Source organism: Pseudophryne corroboree, unplaced genomic scaffold (genome assembly GCF_028390025.1).
Source record: "Pseudophryne corroboree isolate aPseCor3 unplaced genomic scaffold, aPseCor3.hap2 scaffold_379, whole genome shotgun sequence".
NCBI lineage: Eukaryota > Metazoa > Chordata > Amphibia > Anura > Myobatrachidae > Pseudophryne > Pseudophryne corroboree.
The window spans coordinates 547,547-574,657 of NW_026970028.1; the positions used below are offsets into that span (position 1 = coordinate 547,547).

The 27,111-nt window shown below is 46.3% G+C and overlaps 1 non-coding gene across 1 annotated transcript; it reads left to right on the forward strand.

Annotated features, from left to right (window-relative positions):
- Positions 1 to 24,442: 24,442 nt before the first annotated feature.
- TRNAI-AAU (transfer RNA isoleucine (anticodon AAU)) lies at positions 24,443 to 24,517 on the forward strand. Its single transcript has one exon. It is a non-coding gene; the product is annotated as a tRNA-Ile (tRNA).
- The last annotated feature ends 2,594 nt before the right edge of the window (positions 24,518 to 27,111 follow it).

Consider the following 27,111-nt stretch of genomic DNA (forward strand, 5'->3'; position numbering starts at 1 on the left):
CCGGAGTATCAGCTGCGCTCAGGTTACTCCACTAGCACTTGTCTCCCGGTTGCCATGACGACGTGGCAGCACAGGGCAGGAGACCCTAACAGTACCCCCCCTCTGACGAGGGGTCAAAGAACCCCTACCACCGGGTTTATCGGGGAACTTCGAGAAGAAAGAGCGTATCAGTCTGGGGGCATGAAGATCACAACTGCGCACCCACGACCGCTCCTCCGGGCCATACCCCTTCCAGTGCACCAAAAATGACAGCCGACCCCGAACCACCTTGGAGTCAAGAATCCTTTCAACAACAAACTCCCTCTGGCCACGTATCAGAAGAGGGGAAGGTCTTCCACTGGAAGAAGGATTACTAATCGCCCGTTTTAAAAGGGAACAATGAAATGTTTTATTGATACCCAGAGAACGGGGCAGATCTAACTGAAATGCCACCGGATTGATAACCCTGGTGATCTTATAAGGGCCGATGAACCGGGGCCCTAACTTATGAGATGGCTGTCTCAACTTCAAATTCTTGGTAGACAACCAGACGAAGTCTCCTAATTTGAAGCTGCAGGGTCTTTTCCGCTTATCAAAAACCCTTTTGGTCACTAATGACACAGATACAAGGGCTTTCTTCACTTTCCGCCAAATACCTCTAAGGACCGAAACCACAGAGGAACCACCAGGCGTGGAGTCCAGGGGGTCAAAAGAATTGGCCTTAGGATGATGCCCATACACACAAAGGAAGGGAGAGATCCCTGTAGCAGAGTGAGCCGCGTTGTTATAGGCAAACTCCGCCATGGACAGATGAGCAACCCAGTCAGTCTGACACTTGGAGACATAACACCTGAGGAACTGCTCCAAGGACTGGTTCACCCTTTCAGTCTGCCCATTAGACTGCGGATGGTAGCCTGACGACAAGCTGACAGAAATCTGGAGATCGGAACAAAATGCCCTCCAGAATTTGGCCACAAACTGGGATCCGCGGTCAGAGACCACATCAAGTGGCAACCCGTGGAGACGCACAACATGCAGCATAAATAATTCAGACAGGCGTCTGGCTGATGGCAGCCCAACCAGTGGAACGAAGTGCGCCATCTTCGAAAACCTGTCAACGACAACCCAGATGGCTGTCATCCCCGAGGATTTGGGCAAGTCCACCACAAAATCCATTGAAATGTGGGTCCATGGCTTAGATGGGATAGAGAGTGGATGTAATGGGCCAACAGGAACCCCTCTAGGAGTCTTATTTCGGGCACAGATGTCACATGCCCGAACCCACTGATCCACATCCTTAGCCACCGAGGGCCACCACACCGCCCTAGATAGCAACTCCCGAGTTCTGGCAATACCCGGGTGACCTGCCGACTTCTTGGCATGGAATTCCAGGAACACTCGCTGTCTTAACCTAGGAGGCACAAACAAAAGACCTACCGGAAGGTCTGGAGGAGCCTGCTCCTGTGCTCTAAGGACTAATGATAAGAGGCCTGGGTAATGCCCACTTTAATACATGATGGGGAAACAATGGGCAACGGCTCCTCGGTGGTCTCCTGGATTGGAGCAAAACTCAGCGAGAGCGCATCAGCCTTGATGTTTTTTGACCCAGGGCGATATGTTATCAAAAAATTAAAGCGAGCAAAAAACAAAGCCCATCGTGCCTGCCTGGCATTGAGACGCTTCGCTGACTCTAAATATGCCAGATTCTTATGGTCAGTGAGAATTGAGACCACAAACTTAGCCCCCTCAAGCCAGTGTCTCCACTCCTCGAGTGCATCCTTAATAGCCAACAATTCCCGGTTACCCACGTCATAATTCATCTCGGCAGGCAAAAATTTACGGGAAAAGTAAGCACAGGGATGAAGGCGATTATCAGACACTCCCATCTGAGAAAGCACTGCCCCAATACCCATCTCAGAGGCATCCACCTCCACCACAAAAGGACGCTCTGGATCTGGGTGTCGCAGCACCTTGGCCGAAACAAATGCCCTTTTGAGACGGGCAAAAGCCGCTTTAGCCTCACAAGACCAGTGAGCAACATCCGCCCCTTTCTTAGTGAGTGCCACCAAGGGCGCCACTATAGACGAAAATCCAGCGATAAATCGTCTATAAAAATTCGCAAAGCCCAGGAAACGCTGAAGCGCCTTCAAACTAGTGGGCTGCACCCAATCCAGGACTGCCTGTACCTTGGAACCCTCCATTTGGAAACCTTCTGGGGAGATAATATATCCTAGAAATGCGATTTGCTGAACTTCAAATTCGCACTTCTCCAGCTTCGCCCCAAGCCGGTGGTCTCTGAGTTTCTGGAGGACTAAGCGTACATGCTTCCGATGTTCCTCCAGGGAATGGGAGAAGATTAGGATGTCATCTAAGTATACAACTAAGAATCTATCCAAATATTCCCTGAGCACATCATTCATGAAATCCTGGAAGACTGCCGGGGCATTACAGAGCCCAAAAGGCATCACCAAATATTCATAATGCCCTGAGTGGGTATTAAAGGCAGTCTTCCATTCATCCCCCTCTCTTATTCGGATTAGATTGTACGCACCGCGTAGGTCAATCTTAGAAAAAATGGTGGCAGTACGAAGCTGGTCAAACAAGACCGAAATGAGAGGCAGTGGGTATGAGTTTTTAATCGTGATACGGTTCAATTCCCTGAAGTCGATGCAGGGTCGCAACGAACCGTCCTTTTTACCCACGAAGAAGAACCCCGACCCAACTGGAGACTGTGAAGGTCTGATAAATCCCTTAGCCAAGTTCTCCTGAATGTACTCTGCCATAGCCTGAGTCTCAGGACGTGACAGGGAGTACAACCTGCTCTTGGGAAGCTTAGCATTTGGCAACAAATCAATGGCACAGTCATAGGGGCGATGGGGAGGTAGTACCTCTGCAACTTTTTTGGAGAACACGTCCGCAAAATCTGCATAACACCCTGGCAATCCTGGCAAACTTAGCTGCGAGAGCCTGACTGGAAGGCTCAAGCAACTCCTGAAACAATCAGTACCCCAACTAAGAATCTCCCCAGAGACCCAGTCAAATTGAGGATTGTGGGCCCTTAACCAGGGTAACCCCAACACCAATGGGGCAAAAGTACAGACAGTCACATAAAAGGACAATTTTTCAGAGTGTGTGGCTCCAATAAACAAAGAAATCTGGCTAGTGCAAGAGGTAATTTTACCTTGGGATAATGGTTCCCCGTTTAACCCACAAATCTCAATTTCCGATGCCAAGGGTACTAAGGGAACAGAGTGTTTTAGGGCGAATTGGCGGTCCATAAAAACCCCGTCGGCCCCACTGTCCACAAAGGCCTCAGTCTTGACAGTTTGACCGAGGATCTTCAAGGTCACCGGAATGATAAAAGTCTTCTTGGGAAATTCTGACTTCTGGCCTGACAGGATATTTCCCATCACCCTCAGGCCCTGAAGTTTTCCGGCTTTTCTGGGCATGATACTACCACATGACCTTTATTCCCACAGTACAAACACAACCCCTGCTGTCTCCTCCGCGTCTTCTCACGCGAGGAGAGGCGGGTAGCCCCAATCTGCATAGGCTCCTCAGAAAATTCCTCAGAGTCTGAGGTTCCCTTGGGAAGGAAGGAAATCTCAGTCTCCCTTTCAAGCCTACGCTCTCTCAGCCGTCTATCCACCCGGATGGATAACTGCATGAGCTGATCCAAGCTATCAGGCAAGGGATATTGTACCAGTTGGTCCTTTATCTGGTTAGAAAGACCTCTTCGGTACTGGTGTCTCAGGGCTGGGTCATTCCACTGGGTATCATGGGCCAACCTCCGAAACTCCGTACAGTAAACCTCAACTGGCCTTCGCCCTTGCTTAAGGATCGAAATCTGAGCCTCGGCTGAGGCCGTCTTGTCAGGGTCATCATACAACATGCCCAGTGCCGTAAAAAAAGCATCAACACTTTTAAGCGACGGACAGTCAGGCTGCAACCCATATGCCCAGACCTGTGGGTCTCCTTGTAGCAAGGAAATCACTATGCCCACCCGCTGAATCTCCGACCCAGAAGACTGAGGCCTAAGCCGGAAGTATAGCTTGCAGCTCTCCTTGAAACAAAAGAACTGCGAGCGATCTCCAGAAAAACGATCCGGGAGATTTACTTTCGGCTCCTTAACCCCTGCAGGTGCTGCTGCTGCGGGAGCTCCGCCAGCAGCCTGGGAGGTGTGCATTTTAATGGACAAATCATTAAATTGCCGAGTCAGGACCTGCACCTGATCGACCACCTGTTGCAACGTATTTTGAGGGGTATGCTCCATATTCCCACAAAATTTCAACAGGAGTATTAGGCTGCTGAATATGTTATGCACACCAGTGCCTGCAGGAAAGTACTAGTGTCAGAACTGTTATGCACTCCAGTGTCTGCAGGAATGTACTGGTGTTTGAACTGTTATGCAAAACAAATGGACTCACAGACAAACTGGGGAATATGACATAACGTACACAGAAGGTGATAGGGTAACAAAATACACACACAGTGAACAGAGAAGCCCAGAGGCTAAGGAACTGGGTATCTCCCTTGTATTAGAACTGCTCAGATGTAAAAAGCAAGATGTTGTGTTTTAATACGTAGAGAACCCGAAATGCTGTTGCTAAGGGCAACAGCAAAACCCTAAAGGGTTACCAACGGGTGTGGCAGTAAACTCCTTGGTCAGAGATGGAATGATAGACACAAGGAGAGCCTCCACAATCCTGATTCTCACTTGCAGTGCACAGGTTTAAGCTTACTGCCACTAAACTGACCCCTGACACCTAGCACAGTGAGACAGGATTAGACAGGCAAGTGTTAGAATACAGCCGCAAACTTGCTAAGTTCACAGAGTAATAACAGAACCCCAGCAAGCTAAACGACTGACTCCAGTCTTACTGCTAGGTCTGGATTGGCAGAGTGTAATACCAAATCCCCAGGCCTATTTGCAGTAAGCAACAAACAAATACAAAGCTACACAGTACTGGCTAACTTTCATGAACTGACTAACCAACAGAGATTCAGCAGCATCTGCTTACCCTGAAAAGAGGCCTTATAAAGCAGGTGCTGTCCACGCCCCACTCAGACCTCACAGACTGTGAGCACAAAAACCAGCACCGGATCCCCTGCCGTGCACAGAGCCTATAACCACTGCACAGCAAAAGACCCGAACCGGAGTATCAGCTGCGCTCAGGTTACTCCACTAGCACTTGTCTCCCGGTTGCCATGACGACGTGGCAGCACAGGGCAGGAGACCCTAACACTCTCCCTCCCAGGGGCTCTTCCAGATGTAGCTCCTCAGCAGTATTTTTCCCGGGCTGCGCGGCGCTCTCCCCGACTGGCATCCGCCCTGGAACACTGCCTTCCTCAACGCAACATCAGCAGGGGGCCCTGGCCTCATCACCATCCCAGGTCTTTCTCATGTATGTATCATGTATGTGTGTGTGATATATGTATGAATCATATATGTTTGTGATATATATATATATATATTCTATAGACAAAAAACCTTACGGTTTCACATGTCCCATTAAGGCTTCTTAGACATGATCGAAATTTCAGAAACCTGTTGTAACTCTTCCACTCAAACTCCAAAAAGCAATGAAATTCCGATCATTAAGGCTGACGCCTTAATGGACGTGTTCCTTGCGCAATACAGATATGGTATGCCATCACAGCCTGTGGGTAAGTGCAGATTCAGCACTCTCACGGAGTGAGATTGCTGTCACTCACACAATGGTGGAGCTGCTAATTCACAGATTTGTGTGCTCATTGGAATACACACATGCAGTCTATGCAACTGAAGGTCTGAGCAGTTTTGTGGTGCTCCCATCCCACACAGTGCCCACAACCATCCCATTCAGTCAACACAACAAAGCCACCTTGTTACAACATCCTTCTAACTCCATACATCCATCTCACTTAGTATACACATTTAGCTCCCTCAAACATCTTGGTTAATTGCTAAACTATAATACCCCATCTACGGTCTATGCATCTACACTTACTTCCCCTATACACCCCCATGCTGCCCGGTCTTCCCCAATCCCTACTGCTGTGTTCTCCCATCTGTGCTAGTCTGTACTAACTTATCTGTACCATCTGTCTTTCCCCACCTGTGCATTGTCTGTACCACCGTTTCCTTCTCTCTGTGCTGCTCAGTGTTTCATTCTTCAACGTCACTCTGCCTCCTCCAGTACATGGCACACTGTCTTCTCTCCCATCTGCACCAGTTTTCTACCCATCCATGCCAGTGTTTTCAACCCATCTGCACCATTTCCCCCATCTGCACCGCTCTGTCTCCCTTCCCATACTTGCTGCTTAATCTACCCCCTATCCACACCACTCTTACCCTATTCATGTAGCTGACATCCTGAAGGTAAATTTAGTGGATCCTGCGCTCTTGGCAGGGGGATAACCGCCACAGCCCACCCCCCAGTGGTCCGGAAACGCCTCCGTTGTGCAGACCATGCCCTGCCAATGGCATTCTAACGCTGTTTGCACGCCCCCCTCCTTCCCCGCAACCACCTCTGCCTATCAATCAGGCAGGGTGATAGCATCTCACTGGGCTCCTGGGGTACGCACGCACCTCACAAACTAATTCAGACTGCAATCGCTGCTGCTGCTGCGGTCTGAATTACCCCCTGTGTTTCTCTGTCCCCCCCATTAGTGCTGCTTAGTGTTCCCTCTATCCACACACTTCTGTTCCCCCATCCACACCGCTCTCCTCCCTCCAATCAACAACACTCTTACCTCATCTGAGCAGCTTTGTCTTCCGCTCAGACCTTCAGTTGCATAGACTGCATGTGTCTATTCCAATGAGCACACAAATCTGTGAATTAGCAGCTCCACCATTGTGTGAGTGACAGCAATCTCACTCTGTGAGAGTGCTGAATCTGCACTTACCCACAGGCTGTGATGGCATACCATATCTGTATTGCGCAAGGAACACGTCCATTAAGGCGTCAGCCTTAATGATCGGAATTTCATTGCTTTTTGGAGTTTGAGTGGAAGAGTTACAACAGGCTTCTGAAATTTCGATCATGTCTAAGAAGCCTTAATGGGACATGTGAAACCGTAAGGTTTTTTGTCTATGGAATTTCATCGCTTTTTTTAAATTTATTTTTTTTATTCAGAAATGTAAAATTTCACTTAAAGAATAAACATTTGATTTTTTAAATGTTTAATGAAAATGTTCGTATAACATCACTGTTCTGTGCAAAATTATTTTATTAACCAAACCAAATTGTTTAAGGTCCGTACACACTTAACGATTTAATGAGCGACGTCGCTCATTTTATCGTTAAGTGTGTATGCAGCCAGCGACAAACGATGCGCGGCCCCGCGGGTCGGCAACAATCTTCGCTGTCGGTAGGGCATGCAGGAAGGATGTGGACTGTCGTCCACGACCTTCATGCAGGGCTGGCGGGGGCGTGACGTCACTGAGCGATATGAGCGGTCATATCGCTCAGTGTGTACAGTCGGCCGCCGGCCGGCCCGGGAGGGGAAACATTAGACGATGTAGCTCACAGAGCGACATCGTTTAATGTGTACGGGCCTTTAGACTTTGGTCAAAATATTTTGCTGCCTTTGCAGCTGATGCAGGGAGGGGGGTAGGCGGCAGCAGCCTGTAACTGAGGCTGGAGGTAGGCGTGAAATGCATTGCTTGTACGTGTGAGTGCGTGGTGTCAGGTGCTGCGCGTGTATATGTGTGTGTGTGTCAGGTGCTGCCTGTGTATGTGTGTGTCAGCTCCTGTGTGTATGTGTGTGTCTGGTGCTGCGTGTATATATGAGTGTGTCTGATGGTGCGTGTGTATGCGTCAGCTGCCGCACGTGTGTGTGTGTGTGTGTCAGGTGTTGCGGGTGTATAGGTGTGTGAGTATCAGGTGCTCCGCGTGTGTACAAGTGTATGTCTGGTGCTGTGCATGAATACGTATGTCTGTGTCAGGTGATGCGCGTGTACATGAGTGTGCGTCAGGTGCTGCGCGTGTACATGAGTGTGCATTAGGTGCTGCGCGTGTACATGAGTGTGCGTCAGGTGCTGTGTGTGTACATGAGTGTGCGTCAGGTGCTGCGCGTGTACATGTGTGTGCGTCAGGTGCTGCGCGTGTACATGTGTGTGCCTCAGGTGCTGCACGTGTCTATGTGTGTGTGAGTAAGGCACTGCGTGTGTATGTGTGTGTCTGATGGTGTGCGTGTATATGTATGTGTCAGGTGCTGCGTGTATATGCATGTGTCAGGTGCTGCGTGTATATGCATGTGTCAGGTGCTGCGTGTATATGCATGTGTCAGGTGCTGCATGTTTATTTTATTGTGTCTGATGGTACGTGTGTGTGTCAGGTGCCGCACGTGTATATGTGTGTGTGTCAGGTGTTGCGCGTGTATGTGTGGGTCAGGTGCTGCATGTTTATTTTATTGTGTCTGATGCTACGTGTGTGTGTGTCAGGTGCCGCACGTGTATGTGTGTGTGCCAGGTGTTGCGCGTGTATGTGTGGGTCAGGTGCTGCATGTTTATTTTATTGTGTCTGATGCTACGTGTGTGTGTGTCAGGTGCCGCACGTGTATGTGTGTGTGTCAGGTGTTGCGCGTGTATGTGTGTGTCAGGTGCCGCGCGTGTATGTGTGTGTCAGGTGCCGTTCCCCTTCTTCCCATCCCAGCTCTCTCTGTAGAATACAGCTCTGCACCCAGAGAGAGGGAAAGACTAGGGGGCTGATCACTGCACTGCTCACTTTTTGGTCATGAGTTCGGCCTCCTGTTTCTTCCAGTGCTGTGTTCCTGCAGCCTAGCCCTCCCTGTTGTGCCAGAGAATCAGCCCTTCCTTCCCCTGACAGAGAGAGAGAGCCCGAGGCAGAGACACTCTTCCCGTAGCTGGCCTACCCCCAGTACTTCAGCACTGGCCATGCGGCAGTCAACAAAGGAGACCAGCAGGGGGTTCTGGCAGCATCAGCTGTGGCCGCAGCTGGATCGGGGAGGCCTGCAGTGTCTGAGGTGGGCAACACTTCCTCTGCCGCTGTCACCTTCCCCTGCCGGAGAGAAAGCCAGAGACATACCCTTCCCGCAGCTGGGATACCCCTAGTACCTCAGCGCTGGACAGGCAGAAGTCTATGGAGGGGACCGGCAGGGGTTTCGGGCCGCAGCAGTTGCAGCGGCCGCAGTCAGATCAGGGAGGCCTGCAGGGTCAGAACTGGGCAGCACTTCCACCAACACTGTCACCTCTGTGCTGGGCATGTACACCAGTCCGTACGGACGGAGGTGTCCACAACAGGCAGCAGTATAATGAGTCAGACAAACTCATTACACGCTGCCCACTGCTGCGCCGCATGCCCTCGATGGAGGAAGCCTAGATGCGGTCCCCAGCGGCAGCGAGGGAGAAGGGTGATCACATCACCCTTCAACCCGGCACCTCACAATCAGCTGGGGATCTGCAGTAGCTTCATCTCTCTCTTCCTCTCCCTCTCTGACAGCACAGCAGCCCCTCTGGGTCCCATGTAGCTCTGCCCCCCTGCTCACAGTTCACTCGGCCTCTCCTGATTAAAAAGAAAATAAGAGCCTGACCTGCTGCTCAGATGCGAGGGGACGGGCGGTAGGTCCTCTGTGAGTACACTACACAGTCAAAATTAACTCTGACTCCTCACAACAGTGTGGACTGCAGGCGACGTCAGATGCCAATTTGGGTGTGCTTGCCGCACTACCTGCCCATCAAGCCCAACGTGGCATTTTGTATTAGGAACCCTATAACAGCATTCCGACATCCCTCCCTATGACGCTGCCATCCATACACTGCCGCTCTCATACATCCGTACACCGCCACTCTCATACATCCGCACACTGCCGCTCTCACACAACTGTACACTGTTGCTCTCATACATCCATACACTGCCGCTCTCATACATCCGTACAACCCCGCTCTCATACATCCGTACAACCCCGCTCTCATACATCCGTACAACCCCGCACTCTTACAGCCGCACTCTTACAGCCGTGCTCTTACAGCCGCACACTGCCGCACTCTTACAGCCGCACACCGCCGCACGCATACAGCCGCACACCATCGCACTCATACAGCCGCACACCGACGCAGTTATACAGCCGTACATTGCCGCTCTCATACATCCGCACACTGCCGCTCACATCTATACATACATAGCCTCCATACATCTACACATCCAATCCCCGCGCAAGGGAACACTGAAATCACTATCACTTTTCCCCGGGGTGTGACCACAGCCAGCCACTACTCCGGCCACCTTCTTGTGACACCAAAATGCATCTTACCTATCATCAGGGTGGTGCTGCTGCTGGGGGCAGGTTGCTGCCTCAGTCTCCTAGTTGGTGCTGCGATTGGAGGGGGTACTGCTTCCCTGTGCTGCCACTGTCTCCCGGATCATCGTGCCGCTGGCTGAATTGCAGCTTGACGCTACTGCTGCCGGGAATAACAGCTTCCTGACTGTTGTTGCTGGTGGCTGCCTACTGCTCATTGCCGCCGGAACACTGACCGGCTCGGCAGTGATGCTGGCGGAGGAGTAGTGGCGGTGGGGTGGTGCCTGCTCCCTTCCCTCGAGCATGCCGCAGTGTAAAAAAATAAATAATAGAGAGCATACCAGGGTGAGAGTCTGTATGGATCACAGTGATTACACGGGGCACAGCATAAGGACACCTTGCTGTGAGGGGCTCTGCCCACACAGATTGCTGCACCCTCTCTGATGTCAGCCGCTGCCCTCTCGTTCTCTGGGCGGCCAGTTCCAGTGTGAGGTAGGAGAGGAAGAGAACACACAGGTTTTAGGCGCCGTGGTCCGCGATGTCCTCGCGGCCCGGCGCCTAGCAACTAGGGACGCCGAGCGTGCTAGCCGCCGGCTCCCTAGCAATGCTAGGACGCCGGGCGCGCTGAGCCGCCTGGACCCTAGCAACGGGGACGCCACGGACGGACTGCGCTCCCCTTGCAGGGTCAATCAAGTGAACTACACACACACACTTGTCTTCTGGTCGTGCAGCAAGGCAGCTGCACGGCATTGTGCTAATCAGGCTCTGAACTACTGATTGAAGGACTCCCTGCTAAATACCTTCTCAGTGCTTCACACAGACGCTGGTAATAGCTTCCTGCATGCTGCTTTGGTTTGCTGACGTCTGTTCCAGTTCTGCTGTGTCCGGTCATTCCTGTCCTCAGAGTTCCTGAATCTTAGTGTTGTCATCTCTTCCCAAGGAGTCTTCCAGTCCTCATTTACCCGCAACAGTCGCTAGAGGATCTCGTGTGGTTTTCGTGAGTGGCGGCTCTGCCGCGTGCTGCGGCCTAGGCCGCTTTATTTTGTATTCTGTGTTGGTGCATTTGCGGAGGTTTACGCTCCCACACTCCTCTCCGGAACTCGCCGGTGCCGGGTAGAAGAGTGGACAAGTGGGTATTTTGGTTGTCCTTTTCCCTGGCGGTTTTCCGCACATACTCTAGTTTAAAGTTAGTTTTGAGCCCCTGGCTTTGTTGTTTAGTAGAGGGCCCCTTGTTATCACCCTGTCTCGGATTTCTCTTTGTCTCCCATTAAGACCTGAGGGGGCATCGGAGTTGGGCAGACGTAATCCGCCCTTCAAACGCGGCTGCCATGGGCCCAAGCAACCATAGTCTCGCAAGAGATTTCTGACAGCACGGGCGAGACAACGGAGATAGGGCGCCAGGGGCTATTCCCGTTCCCACTCCCTTTCCAAGCATTACGTTCCAGTACTCAGGTCCTTGCTATAAGATATCCCCAGACCAGAGTATTGGAATCATAACAGGAGAGCAGCCCTGATATATAACAGAGGTGGAAGTTCTATAGGCAGCAGAGACGGAGACCAGCCAGCCAGTCTCCCAGTGCCCTGATCACTACACGCCGCCAGCACAGCATTACAGGAGGGTCCTATAGTGCTGCCCTGAGCTAACAGGTGTGTGTACCAGTGTGCTGCGCCCTGGTGTCTCTGAGAGGGGTGAGGTCACCGTGCCGCTTTAGTATATGGCTTTTCCTTAGTACTGTAAGTTACAGCCCTGCACTAGTAGTGGCAACTCTGCCCTATGTGAACCTGTGAGGTTATTTTCCTATTTACAGAATAACCGGGGAGAAGGCGGCCATATTGCGGCTCTCAAGAGAAGGCACTCTAGTACACCCCCTGCTGGAGGCCACTGCGCAGGCGCAACAAATTGAAATGCCCGATCTCTATAATGGGGCATATTTCTCTTAATTAAAAAAAACCTGTAACTTTCTGAAAAACCACAACCCCAAAAGGCACTTCACAGGGACATGCTCTATCTAATAAAACAAACCCCAAGTCATATATATATATATATATATATATATATATATATAATAAGATTTTACTCACCGGTAAATCTATTTCTCGTAGTCCGTAGTGGATGCTGGGACTCCGTAAGGACCATGGGGAATAGCGGCTCCGCAGGAGACTTGGCACAACTAAAGAGAGCTTTAGGACTACCTGGTGTGCACTGGCTCCTCCCCCTATGACCCTCCTCCAGACCTCAGTTAGGATACTGTGCCCGGAAGAGCTGACACTAAGGAAGGATTTTGAATCCCGGGTAAGACTCATACCAGCCACACCAATCACACCGTACAACTCGTGATATTATACCCAGTTAACAGTATGACAACAACGGAGCCTCTGCACAGATGGCTCTCAACAATAACCCTTTTGTTAACAATAACTATGTACAAGTACTTGGGATGGGCGCCCAGCATCCACTACGGACTACGAGAAATAGATTTACCGGTGAGTAAAATCTTATTTTCTCTGACGTCCTAAGTGGATGCTGGGACTCCGTAAGGACCATGGGGATTATATCAAAGCTCCCAAACGGGAGGGAGAGTGCGGATGACTCTGCAGCACCGAATGAGCGAACTCTAGGTCCTCCTCAGCCAGGGTGTCAAACTTGTAAAATCTTGCAAATGTGTTTGACCCCGACCAAGTAGCAGCTCGGCAAAGTTGTAAAGCAGAGACCCCTCGGGCAGCCGCCCAAGAAGAGCCCACCTTCCTCGTGGAATGGGCTTTTACTGATCTAGAATGCGGCAGTCCCGCCGCAGAATGACAGTCCTGTACCACAAATCTGAAGTACTCCTGGTGAGGAGAGTAAATGGGGACATGCAGGTAAGCATCCTTGATGTCCAGTGATACCATGTAATCCCCTTCCTCCAGGCTTGAGATAACCGCCCTGAGCGATTCCATCTTGAACTTGAACCGTTTTATATACGTGTTCAAAGATTTAAAATTTAAAATGGGTCTCACCGAACCGTCCGGTTTCGGTACCACAAACATCGTGGAATAGTAACCCCTTCCTTGTTTAAGGAGGGGTACCTTGACTATCACCTGCTGCAAATACAGCTTGTGAATTTGCCTCTATCACAGCCTCCCTGTCCAAGGGAGATGTTGGCAAGGCAGATTTTAGGAAACGGCGAGGGGGAGACGTCTCGAATTCCAGCTTGAATCCCTGAGACACTACTTGTAGAATCCAGGGATCCACCTGTGAGCAAGCCCACTGATTGCTGAAGCACTTGAGACGGGCCCCCACCGCACCTGGCTCCACCAGTGGAGCCCCAGCGTCATGCTGTGGACTTAGCGGAAGCGGGGGAGGACTTTTGTTCCTGGGAACTGGCTGTATGTATGTATGTATATATATATATATATATATATATATATATATGCACACACACTCATGTATATACATGTATACACAAATACACGTATGTACATGTTTATGTATGTATAATACACTGAGTACATTATATTTATGAATTAATTGCTTCCCGATTCTGCAGCAGCATCATCAGCACCATCAGTGTTACTCACAGTCACTTCACACTGACTGCTGCACAACACATCACTTAATTTCCGGGCCGCCCGCCACCTGGTGAAGAGACATGGGAGATGAAGGACCAGCAGTGCCACGTTGAGCGGAAGTATTGTGAATTAGTTACCCACACACTCCTTGTGACACCTGCTCCCCGTCTGCCCTCCCACCCGCCGCCTGCCATCCGGAACCCGCACTGACAAGTCTCAGCAGAATGTGTCTGCCGGCGGCTCCCAGTCCCCCCTAGAGGAACACTGCCAGTGGTGTGGCAGCCGCGGCACACTAGGACTGAGAGACCGCAGCGGGAGGAAAGCACGGGTGGGCGGGAGGAGAGCATAGGCGGACATCACCACGTCACATTGCAAGGTGACACCAGTCCCCCCAGTGAGGCCGCCGACGAATGCACTCAGCATAGTATTAGCAGCAGGCAGAGGGGGGGCGGGCGCAGCGGTGGTGGGAGGTACGGAAATGAGCTACAGGCTAGGCTCCACCGATCACACACTCAGCGATCACTGTGCCACAGCAAGCGTGGCGTGCAGCGGTGCTGGACATTAGGGAGTGCCTGTGCGCACCAGGCACCCCCTGTACGCACGCCTATGCGCTACCACCCCCCATATGCCACACTACATCACTATGCTATAGCCCTCCCATATGCTGCACTTCATAGTTACACTATACCCCCCATACAACATACTACATCACCACACTACACTACTCACAATAAAATTAAAACATCCCAGTTCCTCATTCTTAATGAGCTCACGTGAGTTCTCTCCCCAACGGAGCTCCAGACCAAGTAACAATGAAGACACCAGCAGCGTGTAGGGGGCAGGCCTGGTCCACTTGTCAGGAGAGAGCAGTCACTGGAGGGTAAGAAGGGGGCGGGGCCTAGTCCTACAGACGGGAGAGAGCACAGACAGGAGAGAGCAAGGTACAGGGGTAGAAGGGGACGGCTGATGTGAAGAAGGGGGCGGGGCCTATTCTTGCATCCTTTCAAAATTCGACTTTTTAAAATTCGACATTTGACAAATTCGACTTTTCTGCAATGGTACAAATGCGGCAATTCAACAAAAGTATATTCAATTGAAGTTTGTAAATTCGACAACAGTGCTTTTAAACAGTAAATTCGTCATTTTCAATCCGCCACACTTTGCAGGCGGAATCTAATAAAAAAATAATATTTTTTTGGGGTAATAGCATATCTATTTATATTGGAAGGGATTAGGTACTTGGTTTGTCTTTTTTGGAGGCACAAGTATTATTTATATATTTTTTAAAAGATTATTATTTTTTATTTTTTTTAAATGGAATGTGAAAAACCCGGAAAAGAAAAATTGCGTGGGGTCCCCCCTCCAAAGCATAACCAGCCTCGGGCTCTTCGAGCCGGTCCTGGTTCTAAAAATCCGGGGGAAAAACGGACAGGGTATCCCCCGTATTTTTAAAACCGCATAATGTGTCGGGGGCATTACAGTGTGTGCATATTGTGTCGTGCATTATTGTGTGCGGCATAATGTCTAAGGGCCATTGCAGTATGTGGCATAATGTATACTGGGCATTACTATAAGGAGGAAAAATGACAAATAATGTAAGGGGCATGAATCAGGATTATTTTTCTTTCCTGTGGTGGCCAACGTATGGGCGTGCAGGTTGCAAAACTGGGGTATAAGGTAGTCTTTTCCTGCAATGCCACGCCCCTTTATGCGAAACCACGCCCACTCCAACAAAACCACGCCCCTTTTTTGACGCGCGCGCCTTAGGCGCGCGCATATTTATCCCTTTCTTGCTCCCAATTATGGAGCATGAAGGGGGGGGGGGGGGGGGCCGAAGAATTTTTTGGCTTGGGGGAGAAAAATTTCTAGTTACGCCACTGGATTGGACATATCCAGTGTGATGCGGCTGTAGATGATTTTTGCTGTTTCTAACTACTACATCAATGAATAAGTTTCAAAATAGAATGCATCAAGAGAACGGTGTTGGTAGTATAAAACTACCTACAGCACCTGGTATTCCCAGGTGGTCTCACATCCAAGAACAAACCAGGCCTAAGATCAGGTGATATTGGGCATATACAGTGTGGTGTGGCTGTAGATGAGCTTAGTGGTTTCTGTTAGAGTTCTTCTACTGCTAACTACTCGTACATAAATGAATAAGCGGACGATTTATTAAACCTGGTGAAATGATAATTTGCATGGTGATAAAGTACCAGCCAATCAGCTCCTAATTGCCATGTCACAGGCTGGGTTTGAAAAATGACAGTTAGGAGCTGACTGGCTGGTACTTTATCACCTTGCACTTTATCAGTTCACCAGGCTTAATAGATCTGCCCCAATGTTTCAAAATGGAATGCATCAAGAGAACGGTGTTGGTATTGTAAAAATACACACAGCTCCTGGTATTTCCTGGTGGTCTCCCATCCAAGTACTAAAACCAGGACCAACACTGCTCAGCTTCCATGATCAGGAGAGATTGGGCAAATCCAGTGTGCTGTGGCTGTAGATGAGCTCGTGGTTTCTGTTAGAGCTCTTCTACTTCTAACTTCTGGTACATAAAAGAATATGTGTAAAAATTAAATGTACAGTACCAAGAAAAGGGTGTTGGTAGTTTAAAAACACCTAAAGAATCTGATAATACATGGATGGGAGACTGCTTGGTAGTAACAAAGTCCAATACTGTTTTGCTTCAAAGATCAAATGAGATTGGGCATATCCAGTGTGGTGTGGCTTTAGATAAGCTTTGTGGTTTCTGTTAGAGCTCTTCTACTTCTAACTACTGGTACATTAATGAATATGTATAAGGTTGTAGTTTATCCAATATCCCTTTACTACCTTACCTCCCCCCCCCCCCCCTCCCCTCCCCTCCCCTCCCCTCTTTATAGCTTCCTTTGTTCTCTCCTCCTCGTGTGTGCGTTATTTGTTTTCTCATACGTCCTAGAGGATGCTGGGATCACATTAAGAACCATGGGGTATAGACGGGATCCGCAGGAGACATGGGCACTTTAAGACTTTCAAAGGGTGTGAACTGTCTCCTCCCTCTATGCCCCTCCTCCAGACTCCAGTTTTAGAATTGTGCCCAGTGAGACTGGATGCACTACAGGGGAGCTCTACTGAGTTTCTCTGAAAATACTTATGTTAGTTTTTCTTATTTTCAGGGAGGCTGCTGGCAACAGTCTCCCTGCTTCGTGGAACTTAGGGGAGAGAAGTATGACCAACTTCTAGTGAGTTCAATGGCTCTGCTTCTGGCTGACAGGACACCATTAGCTCCTGAGGGTGCTGATCGCTGGGTACGCCTAGATGCCCACTCCCGTAGCCTGCCATCACCCCCTTACAGAGCCAGAAGTCAGAAGACAGGCGAGTAGCAGAAGAACAGAAGACTTCTTCTCCAGTGACGGCATTCTGAGGTACCACGCAGCGAGCGGAATGCTGTGCGCCATGCTTCCACACAAACACAGGCACTGCAGGGTGCAGGGCATGTGGGTGGGGGGGGAGCACCCTGGGCAGCATAAATTCCTCACAAAAGGCTGGCAAAAGTGGACATTAGTGCCTGGGCACTGTCCTTACCCCGCCAGCGTAATTAATTATTTGTTTCTGAGCGGGACAGAAGCGTGCCATTACAGCGGCGGGGCTTCTTCCTCACCTCACCAGCACATCTATAGAGCGTTACAAGTCTATCACTATAGAGTTTATTATTTCCCAGACTGTGTACTTTTGGCGCTGGGTTGTGAGCTAAAAAATCCTCTCTGTCCCTCTGACAGATTTACTGTAGGTCTATCCCCCATAAGCCGATGTGTCTGTGGGTACTTGGTACATGTGTGTCAACATGTCGGTGGCTGAATGTTTTTCCCAAGAGGAAACTATATTAGGAATGCAGACATATGATGGTGGCCCTGTTGGCACCACCAATAACTGACTGGGTGAAAGTTTCAATAATATCAGAGTGAGGTTGGATAAATCTGTGTCCCAGACACAGACGTAGAGAATAGATGTGATGTTCATGGCTATGCTTCTTTTCCCTCAGGCCCGCAAAAATGTTACTACACACTGATACTGACTCGGATACTGATTCCTATGTCGACCATAATATTTCCTGATTAGATCCAATATTGGCAAGGAGCATTCAGTACATGATTGTGGATATTAAGGACATATTAACATCACTGAGGACCCTGCTGTTCCTGACAAAGGGGTCTATATGTATGTATATATAGATATATAATGAAAGCTGATGTAACGTTCCTCCATCTCTGTTTGAGAAAGTCTGGGCCAGCTCGACAAGATGGTTTCAAATCCCCAAAAGGTTTCCGATTGTTTATTCATTTCCTGCTGCGGACAGAATAAAGTGGGAGTCACCCCCTGTTCTGCACGGGGCCCTGTCACAAATCCAGCGGATCGTATGCAGGAAGCTACATTATTTCTAGTTATGTAACCACGGGTACATTACTTAGACCTGCCATTACATGCGCATGGGTGAGTAGTAGTATTCAAGAATTGGTCGAATACCTTGTCTTCCGATATAGATATCTTGGAGAGATGGGATACTCCTTACGTTGGATCATATCAAGGACACTGCAGCATACTTACGACTGCAAGGGATATAGGACTCTTGAGTTCACGGGCCAATTTCATGGCAGTCTCGGATAGGAGGGCATTGTGGATTCACCAAGGGAATGCTGATGCTGACTCCAAGAAGAAAGGGAGTATCTTCCCTATGAAGGTGAAGCCTTGTTTTCCCTGTGGTGGCCGAGGTCTGTTGGTGCAGGGTCAAGAACTGGGGTGTAAGGTAGTCTTTGCCTGCAAGGCTACGCTCATTTTATGGAGACCATACCCATACATTTAAGTGTGGCATATACCTGCGCTTGCTCGCGGGGTGAGAACATCTCCCTAATTGAATTCAGCGATATGAATAGAGGTTGTGCAGCAGCCACAGAAAGGGTTAATCTCTGCAGCTTGTCACTAAATTACATTGTTGCAATTTTAGCTGGGAGCTGCAATAATTACTCTAATACATAACACAGCCAACACTTCTATATTCACACAATATACTGCATGGTGAATATAGCAGTGGGTTGCAGAGAAAAAAAATATGCTGGCAAAAAAATCCAATTGAGTGATTAAACAGCTCTTCATTTTCTGGCTTTATTTTTATGCTAACAAATTTGTTCTCTGAAAAGTGTCCACAAAGCCAAGTATCTGATTAACACCTTTGTAGGGATGGTTTTTCACCTATTACTAAATTAAACTTGCTTCATTGGAAAGGCAGCAAGATGCATCGTCATTTCAATATCTACTGAAATAATACAGGTTGACACCAGGAAACATTAACGCCACTGCATCCTTGCTGCTTTCTCATGTGGAAGTCTGTTTAATGTGAAAACAAGGTGATATCTAATTAGCACACAGGTAAGGAATTAAGAAAATCTTTATTTAAGGGTGAAGATGTTTCTCACAAAATCGTTACCCCAATGCATCATTGAAATTCAAGCTGGAAAGATGATTTTAATATATCACTTGTACATTTTGTATTGCTCTTCTGGTGACAATGTAGTTTGTTTTTGTCAATTACCATTTTAATAATAGGGTAAAGAAAATTAAGTTGATTTTTGAAAGAAAACAATACTGTCAATATACTATTAAACAAATTAAAATGGTAAAAGTTATTGTACTTTAAGTAAAAATAAAAGAGCTAAAATATCAATCCCAATTTTGGATTACTTTAATTAAAAAAAATGCATATAGCAGAGGATAGTTTCAATCTGCCTACCTCTGGGTTATGGGCCCAGCATGCTTCCATTGCAGTACTCTGCTGCACATGTAAGTGCAAGAGATCCTGAAGCACTCACTCATCATGGGAAAGTACCAATGTGTTTCTTCGTTGGTTGATGGAAGAAACATCTTACAAAAACTCTCCAGATTATTGACTTTTTAAAGTTTTTCTAGGAAACGTTTTAGATGAATGCTTATTAGCCTTTGTCAGTATTTACTTCTGCAAAGTGTCTCTGTGGCGCAATCAGTTAGTGTGTACGGCTACTAACCAAAAGGTTGGTGGTTCAATCACACCCAGGGACGTAATTGACCTTGTGATCAGATTTTGGTGATCTTTAAGTAGACAAGTCAAAATTTCAAACCCCCTGTTATGGTGTAGGGTACCTGGCCTTCTCTGATGTAATCAGAGTTAGATTTGATTCAGTGATTTTATAAAAACAGCTAGGAAGCACAATTTAGCAGTGGGTTGCAGAGAAAAAGAAATATGCTGGCAAAAAAATTCAATTGAGTGATTAAACAGCTCTTCATTTTCTGGCTTTATTTTTATGCTAACAAATTTGTTCTCTGAAAAGTGTCCACAAAGCCAAGTCTCTGATTAACACCTTTGTAGGGATGGTTTTTCACCTATTACTAAATTAAACTTGCTTCATTGGAAAGGCAGCAAGATGCATCCTCATTTCAATGTCTACTGAAATAATACAGGTTGACACCAGGAAACATTAACGCCACTGCATCCTTGCTGCTTTCTCATGTGGAAGTCTGTTTAATGTGAAAACAAGGTGATATCTAATTAGCACACAGGTAAGGAATTAAGAAAATCTTTATTTAAGGGTGAAGATGTTTCTCACAAAATCGTTGCCCCAATGCATCATTGAAATTCAAGCTGGAAAGATGATTTTAATATATCACTTGTACATTTTGTATTGCTCTTCTGGTGACAATGTAGTTTGTTTTTGTCAATTACCATTTTAATAATAGGGTAAAGAAATTTAAGTGGATTTTTGAAAGAAAACAATACTGTCAATATACTATTAAAACAAATTAAAATGGTAAAAGTTATTGTACTTTAAGTAAAAATAAAAGAGCCAAAATATCAATCCCAGTTTTGGATTACTTTAATTTAAAAAAAAAAGCATACAGCAGAGGATAGTTTCAATCTGCCTACCTCTGGGTTATGAGCCCAGCATGCTTCCATTGCTGTACTCTGCTGCACATGTAAGTGCAAGAGATCCTGAAGCACTCACTCATCATGGGAAAGTACCAATGTGTTTCTTCGTTGGTTGATGGAAGAAACATCTTACAAAAACTCTCCAGATTATTGACTTTTTAAAGTTTTTCTAGGAAACGTTTTAGATGAATGCTTATTAGCCTTTGTCAGTATGCAGTTTCGTAAAGTGTCTCTGTGGCGCAATCAGTTAGTGTGTACGGCTATTAACTAAAAGGTTGTTGGTTCAATCCCACCCAGGGACGTAATTGACCTTGTTATCAGATTTTGGTGATCTTTAAGTAGACAAGTCAAAATTTCAAACCCCCTCTTATGGCGTAGGGTACCTGGCCTTCTCTGATGTAATCAGAGTTAGATTTGATTCATTGATTTTATAAAAACAGCTAGGATGCACAATTTAGCAGTGGTTTGCAGAGAAAAAAAATATGCTGGCAAAAAAATTCCATTTGAGTGATTAAACAGCTCTTCATTTTCTGGCTTTATTTTTATGCTAACAAATTTGTTCTCTGAAAAGTGTCCACAAAGCCAAGTCTCTGATTAACACCTTTGTAGGGATGGTTTTTCACCTATTACTAAATTAAACTTGCTTCATTGGAAAGGCAGCAAGATGCATCCTCATTTCAATGTCTACTGAAATAATACAAGTTGACACCAGGAAACATTAACGCCACTGCATCCTTGCTGCTTTCTCATGTGGAAGTCTGTTTAATGCGAAAACAAGGTGATATCTAATTATCACACAGGTAAGGAATTAAGAAAATCTTTATTTAAGGGTGAAGATGTTTCTCACAAAATCGTTGCCCCAATGCATCATTGAAATTCAAGCTGGAAAGATGATTTTAATATATCACTTGTACATTTTGTATTGCTCTTCTGGTGACAATGTAGTTTGTTTTTGTCAATTACCATTTTAATAATAGGGTAAAGAAAATTAAGTGGATTTTTGAAAGAAAACAATACTGTCAATATACTATTAAAACAAATTAAAATGGTAAAAGTTATTGTACTTTAAGTAAAAATAAAAGAGCAAAAATATCAATCCCAGTTTTGGATTACTTTAATTAACAAAAAAAATGCATATAGCAAAGGATAGTTTCAATCTGCCTATCTCTGGGTTATGGGCCCAGCATGCTTCCATTGCAGTACTCTGCTGCACATGTAAGTGCAAGAGATCCTGAAGCACTCACTCATCATGGGAAAGTACCAATGTGTTTATTTGTTGGTTGATGGAAGAAACATCTTACAAAAACTCTCCAGATTATTGATTTTTTAATGTTTTTCTAGGAAACGTTCTCGATGTATGCTTATTAGCCTTTGTCAGTATGTACTTTTTGCAAAGTGTCTCTGTGGCGCAATCGGTTAGTGTGTTCGGCTATTAACCAAAAGGTTGGTGGTTCAATCCCACCCAGGGACGTAATTAAACTTGTGATCAGATTTTGGTGATATTTAAGTAGACAAGTTAAAATTTCAAACCCCCTCTTATTGTGTAGGGTACCTGGCCTTCTCTGATGTAATCAGAGTTAGATTTGATTCAGTGATTTTATAAAAAACAGCTAGGAAGCACAATTTAGCAGTGGGTTGCAGAGAAAAAAAATATGCTGGCAGAAAAATCCAATTGAGTGATTAAACAGCTCTTTATTTTCTGGCTTTATTTTTATGCTAACAAATTTGTTCTCTGAAAAGTGTCCACAAAGCCAAGTCTCTGATTAACACCTTTGTAAGGATGGTTTTTCACCTATTACTAAATTAAACTTGCTTCATTGGAAAGGCGGCAAGATGCATCCTCATTTCAATGTCTACTGAAATAATACAGGTTGACACCAGGAAACATTAACGCCACTGCATCCTTGCTGCTTTCTCATGTGGAAGTCTGTTTAATGTGAAAACAAGGTGATATCTAATTAGCACACAGGTAAGGAATTAAGAAAATCTTTATTTAAGGGTGAAGATGTTTCTCACAAAATCGTTGCCCCAATGCATCATTGAAATTCAAGCTGGAAAGATGATTTTAATATATCACTTGTACATTTTGTATTGCTCTTCTGGTGACAATGTAGTTTGTTTTTGTCAATTACCATTTTAATAATAGGGTAAAGAGAATTAAGTGGATTTTTGAAAGAAAACAATACTGTCAATATACTATTAAAACAAATTACAATGGTAAAAGTTATTGTACTTTAAGTAAAAATAAAAGAGCCAAAATATCAATCCCAGTTTTGGATTACTTTAATTAACAAACAAAAAAATGCATATAGCAGAGGATAGTTTCAATCTGCCTACCTCTGGGTTATGGGCCCAGCATGCTTCCATTGCAGTACTCTGCTGCACATGTAAGTGCAAGAGATCCTGAAGCACTCACTCATCATGGGAAAGTACCAATGTGTTTCTTCGTTGGTTGATGGAAGAAACATCTTACAAAAACTCTCCAGATTATTGACTTTTTAAAGTTTTGCTAGGAAACGTTTTAGATGAATGCTTATTAGCCTTTGTCAGTATGGACTTTTGCAAAGTGTCTCTGTGGCGCAATCAGTTAGTGTGTACGGCTATTAACCAAAAGGTTGGTGGTTCAATCCCACCCAGGGACGTAATTGACCTTGTTATCAGATTTTGGTGATCTTTAAGTAGACAAGTCAAATTTCATACCCCCTGTTATGGTTTAGGGTACCTGGCCTTCTCTGATGTAATCAGAGTTAGATTTGATTCAGTGATTTTATAAAAACATCTAGGAAGCACAATTTAGCAGTGGGTTGCAGAGAAAAAGAAATATGCTGGCAAAAAAATCAAATTGCGTGATTAAACAGCTCTTAATTTTCTTGCTTTATTTTTATGCTAACAAATTTGTTCTCTGAAAAGTGTCCACAAAGCCAAGTCTCTGATTAACACCTTTGTAGGGATGGTTTTTCACCGATTACTAAATTAAACTTGCTTCATTGGAAAGGCAGCAAGATGCATCCTCATTTCAATGTCTACTGAAATAATACAGGTTGACACCAGGAAACATTAACGCCACTGCATCCTTGCTGCTTTCTCATGTGGAAGTCTGTTTAATGTGAAAACAAGGTGATATCTAATTAGCACACAGGTAAGGAATTACGAAAATCTTTATTTAAGGGTGAAGATGTTTCTCACAAAATTGTTGCCCCAATGCATCATTGAAATTCAAGCTGGAAAGATGATTTTAATATATCACTTGTACATTTTGTATTGCTCTTCTGGTGACAATGTAGTTTGTTTTTGTCAATTACCATTTTAATAACAGGGTAAAGAAAATTAAGTGGATTTTTGAAAGAAAACTATACTGTCAATATACTATTAAAACAAATTAAAATGGTAAAAGTTATTGTACTTTAAGTAAAAATAAAAGAGCAAAAATATCAATCCCAGTTTTGATTACTTAAATTAACAAAAAAAATGCATATAGCAAAGGATAGTTTCAATCTGCCTACCTCTGGGTTATGGGTCCAGCATGCTTCCATTGCAGTACTCTGCTGCACATGTAAGTGCAAGAGATCCTGAAGCACTCACTCATCATGGGAAAGTACCAATGTGTTTCTTCGTTGGTTGATGGAAGAAACATCTTACAAAAACTCTCCAGATTATTGATTTTTTAATGTTTTTCTAGGAAACGTTCTAGATGTATGCCTATTAGCCTTTGTCAGTATGTACTTTTTGCAAAGTGTCTCTGTGGCGCAATCGGTTAGTGTGTTCGGCTAATAAACCAAAAGGTTGGTGGTTCAATCCCACCCAGGGACGTAATTAAACTTGTGATCAGATTTTGGTGATATTTAAGTAGACAAGTCAAAATTTCAAACCCCCTGTTATGGTGTAGGGTACCTGGCCTTCTCTGATGTAATCAGAGTTAGATTTGATTCAGTGATTTTATAAAAACAGCTAGGAAGCACAATTTAGCAGTGGGTTGCAGAGAAAAAAAATATGCTGGCAGAAAAATCCAATTGAGTGATTAAACAGCTCTTCATTTTCTGGCTTTATTTTTATGCTAACAAATTTGTTCTCTGAAAAGTGTCCACAAAGCCAAGTCTCTGATTAACACCTTTGTAAGGATGGTTTTTCACCTATTACTAAATTAAACTTGCTTCATTGGAAAGGCAGCAAGATGCATCCTCATTTCAATGGTAAGTCAACCTTCTTGCCCTATGTTCCCTCTCAACGGATGAAGACGCATCATTATCTACCGCAGTCATTTTGGCCCAATAGATATGCAAGAAGTTAAGATTCCCCTTTCTTTGCAGGTAGAGGAAGGAAAAGGAAGAGGTCTGTAGCCTCTTCAAGATCGCAGGACCAGAGATTGTCCTCTGCTTCTGCCAAATCCACTGCATGACACTGGGGCTTTCTTGCAGGAGCCCACACCAGTGGGGGCACGTCTAAAACTCTTCAGTCAGTTCTGGATTCATTCGGACCTGGACTCGTGGGTTTTACAAATAGTGTCCCAAGGGTACATACTGGGGTTTCAAGACGTTCCCCCTCACCGATTGTTCAAATTGGCCTTAGTCAGCAGGGAGAATGTTTTTATTCAAGCCTCTTCGTGGTCCCGAAGCCGGACGGCTCAGTCAGACCAATCTTAAATCTGAAATCCCTCAATTTCTTCCTAAAGAAATTCAATTTCAAGATGGAATTTCTCAGGGCAGTGATCTCCAGTCCGGAGGACGGAGATTTCATGGTTTTGGTAGACATAAAGGATGCCTACTTACATGTTCCCATTTAGCCACTGCCTCAAGCTACCTAAGGTTTGCAATTCAGGATTGTCATTACCAATTTCAGACATTGCCGTTTGGTCTGTCCACGGCTCTGAGGATTTTCACCAGGGTGATGGCGGAAATTATGGTTCTCCTTCGCAAGCAAGGAGTCACAATTATCCCGTACTTGGATGATCTCCTGATAAAGGCGAGATCCAGGGACCAGTTGGTGCAAAACATCTACTCTCCCTGACAGTTCTTCTACAACATGGTTGGCTCCTAAACTTGCCAAAATCGCAGTTGGTCCCAATGACGCGGTTGTTGTTTTTGGGAGTCATACTGTTAGGCGCCAGGGTCCGCTTGATGGTCTGCGCGGCCCGGCGCCTAGCAACTAGAGACGCCGTGCACGTACAGCCGCCGGCTCCCTAGCAACGCTAGATGCCGGGCGCGCTGAGCCGCACGGACCCTAGCAACGGGGACGCCACTGGCGGACCGCGTTCCCCGTTGCTAGGCTTTAGGAAATTAAGATATTCACCTGCTCTCTGGCCGTGCAGCAAGGCAGCTGCACGGCATTTATTCTAATCAGCCTTTAGCAGCTGATTGGAGGACTCCTTGTTAAATACACTCCCAGGGCTTCTCACAGACGCCGGTAATAGCTTCCTGCATGCTGCCTTTGTTTGCTGAGAGTCTGTTTCCAGTCCTGCTGTATCCGGTCATTCCAGTCCGCAGAAGTCCGGTATTCGGGAGTTGTCATCTCATCCCAAGAGGTCGTTTGGTTCCCTGGAGTCCTGACTGATCACCGTTTTATATCCAGTGGTGTTCGTGAGTTGCGGCTCTGCCGTGTGTTGCGGCTCAGCCGCTTTACCTTTTATATTTTGTGTTTGGAGCATTTGCGGAGGGTTCCGCTTCCACAAGTACTCTCTGGTACTTGGCGGTGCCGGGTAGGAGAATTGGACAAGTGGATATTTTGGTTGTCCTTTTTCCTGGTGGTTTCTCCGCACATATTATAGTTTTGAGTTTGCTTAGCCCCTGGCCTGGTTGTTTAGTTAGGCCTCTTGTTATCACCCTGTCTCGGGTTTCCCTTTGTCTCTCATTAAGACCGGGGGGCATCGAAGTTGGGCAGACATAATCCGCCCTTCAAACGCGGCTGCCAAGGGCTCAAGAAACCATAGTCTCGCAGGGGATTTCTGACAACACGGGTGAGACAACAGAGTTAGGGCGCCAGGGGCTATTTTCCTGTCCTGCTCCCTTCCCCAGCATTCCGTTCCAGTGCTCCAGTCCTTGCCATAAGATCTTCTCTGACCAGAGTGCTGGAATCATAACATTATTACCGGCCATACCAAAACTTAAAATTAAACGGGGTTTAATTTTTTCTCATTCAGTTTTGTGAGAGTTTATCGGCCTCATGAATCCAACAGGTTTAGGGCCAAATCCTGGTCAGCTCTTAGTCAGCCAGATTCAAGAACTTACTCAGATGGTTCAGGATCTTTCTCTTCGGGTGAAGTCGCAGGAAGATCTTTTGCGAGCTTCCCCAAGGGTAGTCCCTGAACCAAAGATGCATTTGCCTGACCGTTTTTCTGGTGATAGAAAAGAGTTTTTTAATTTTAAAGAATCCTGTAAACTTTATTTTCGTTTAAGACCGACTTCCTCGGG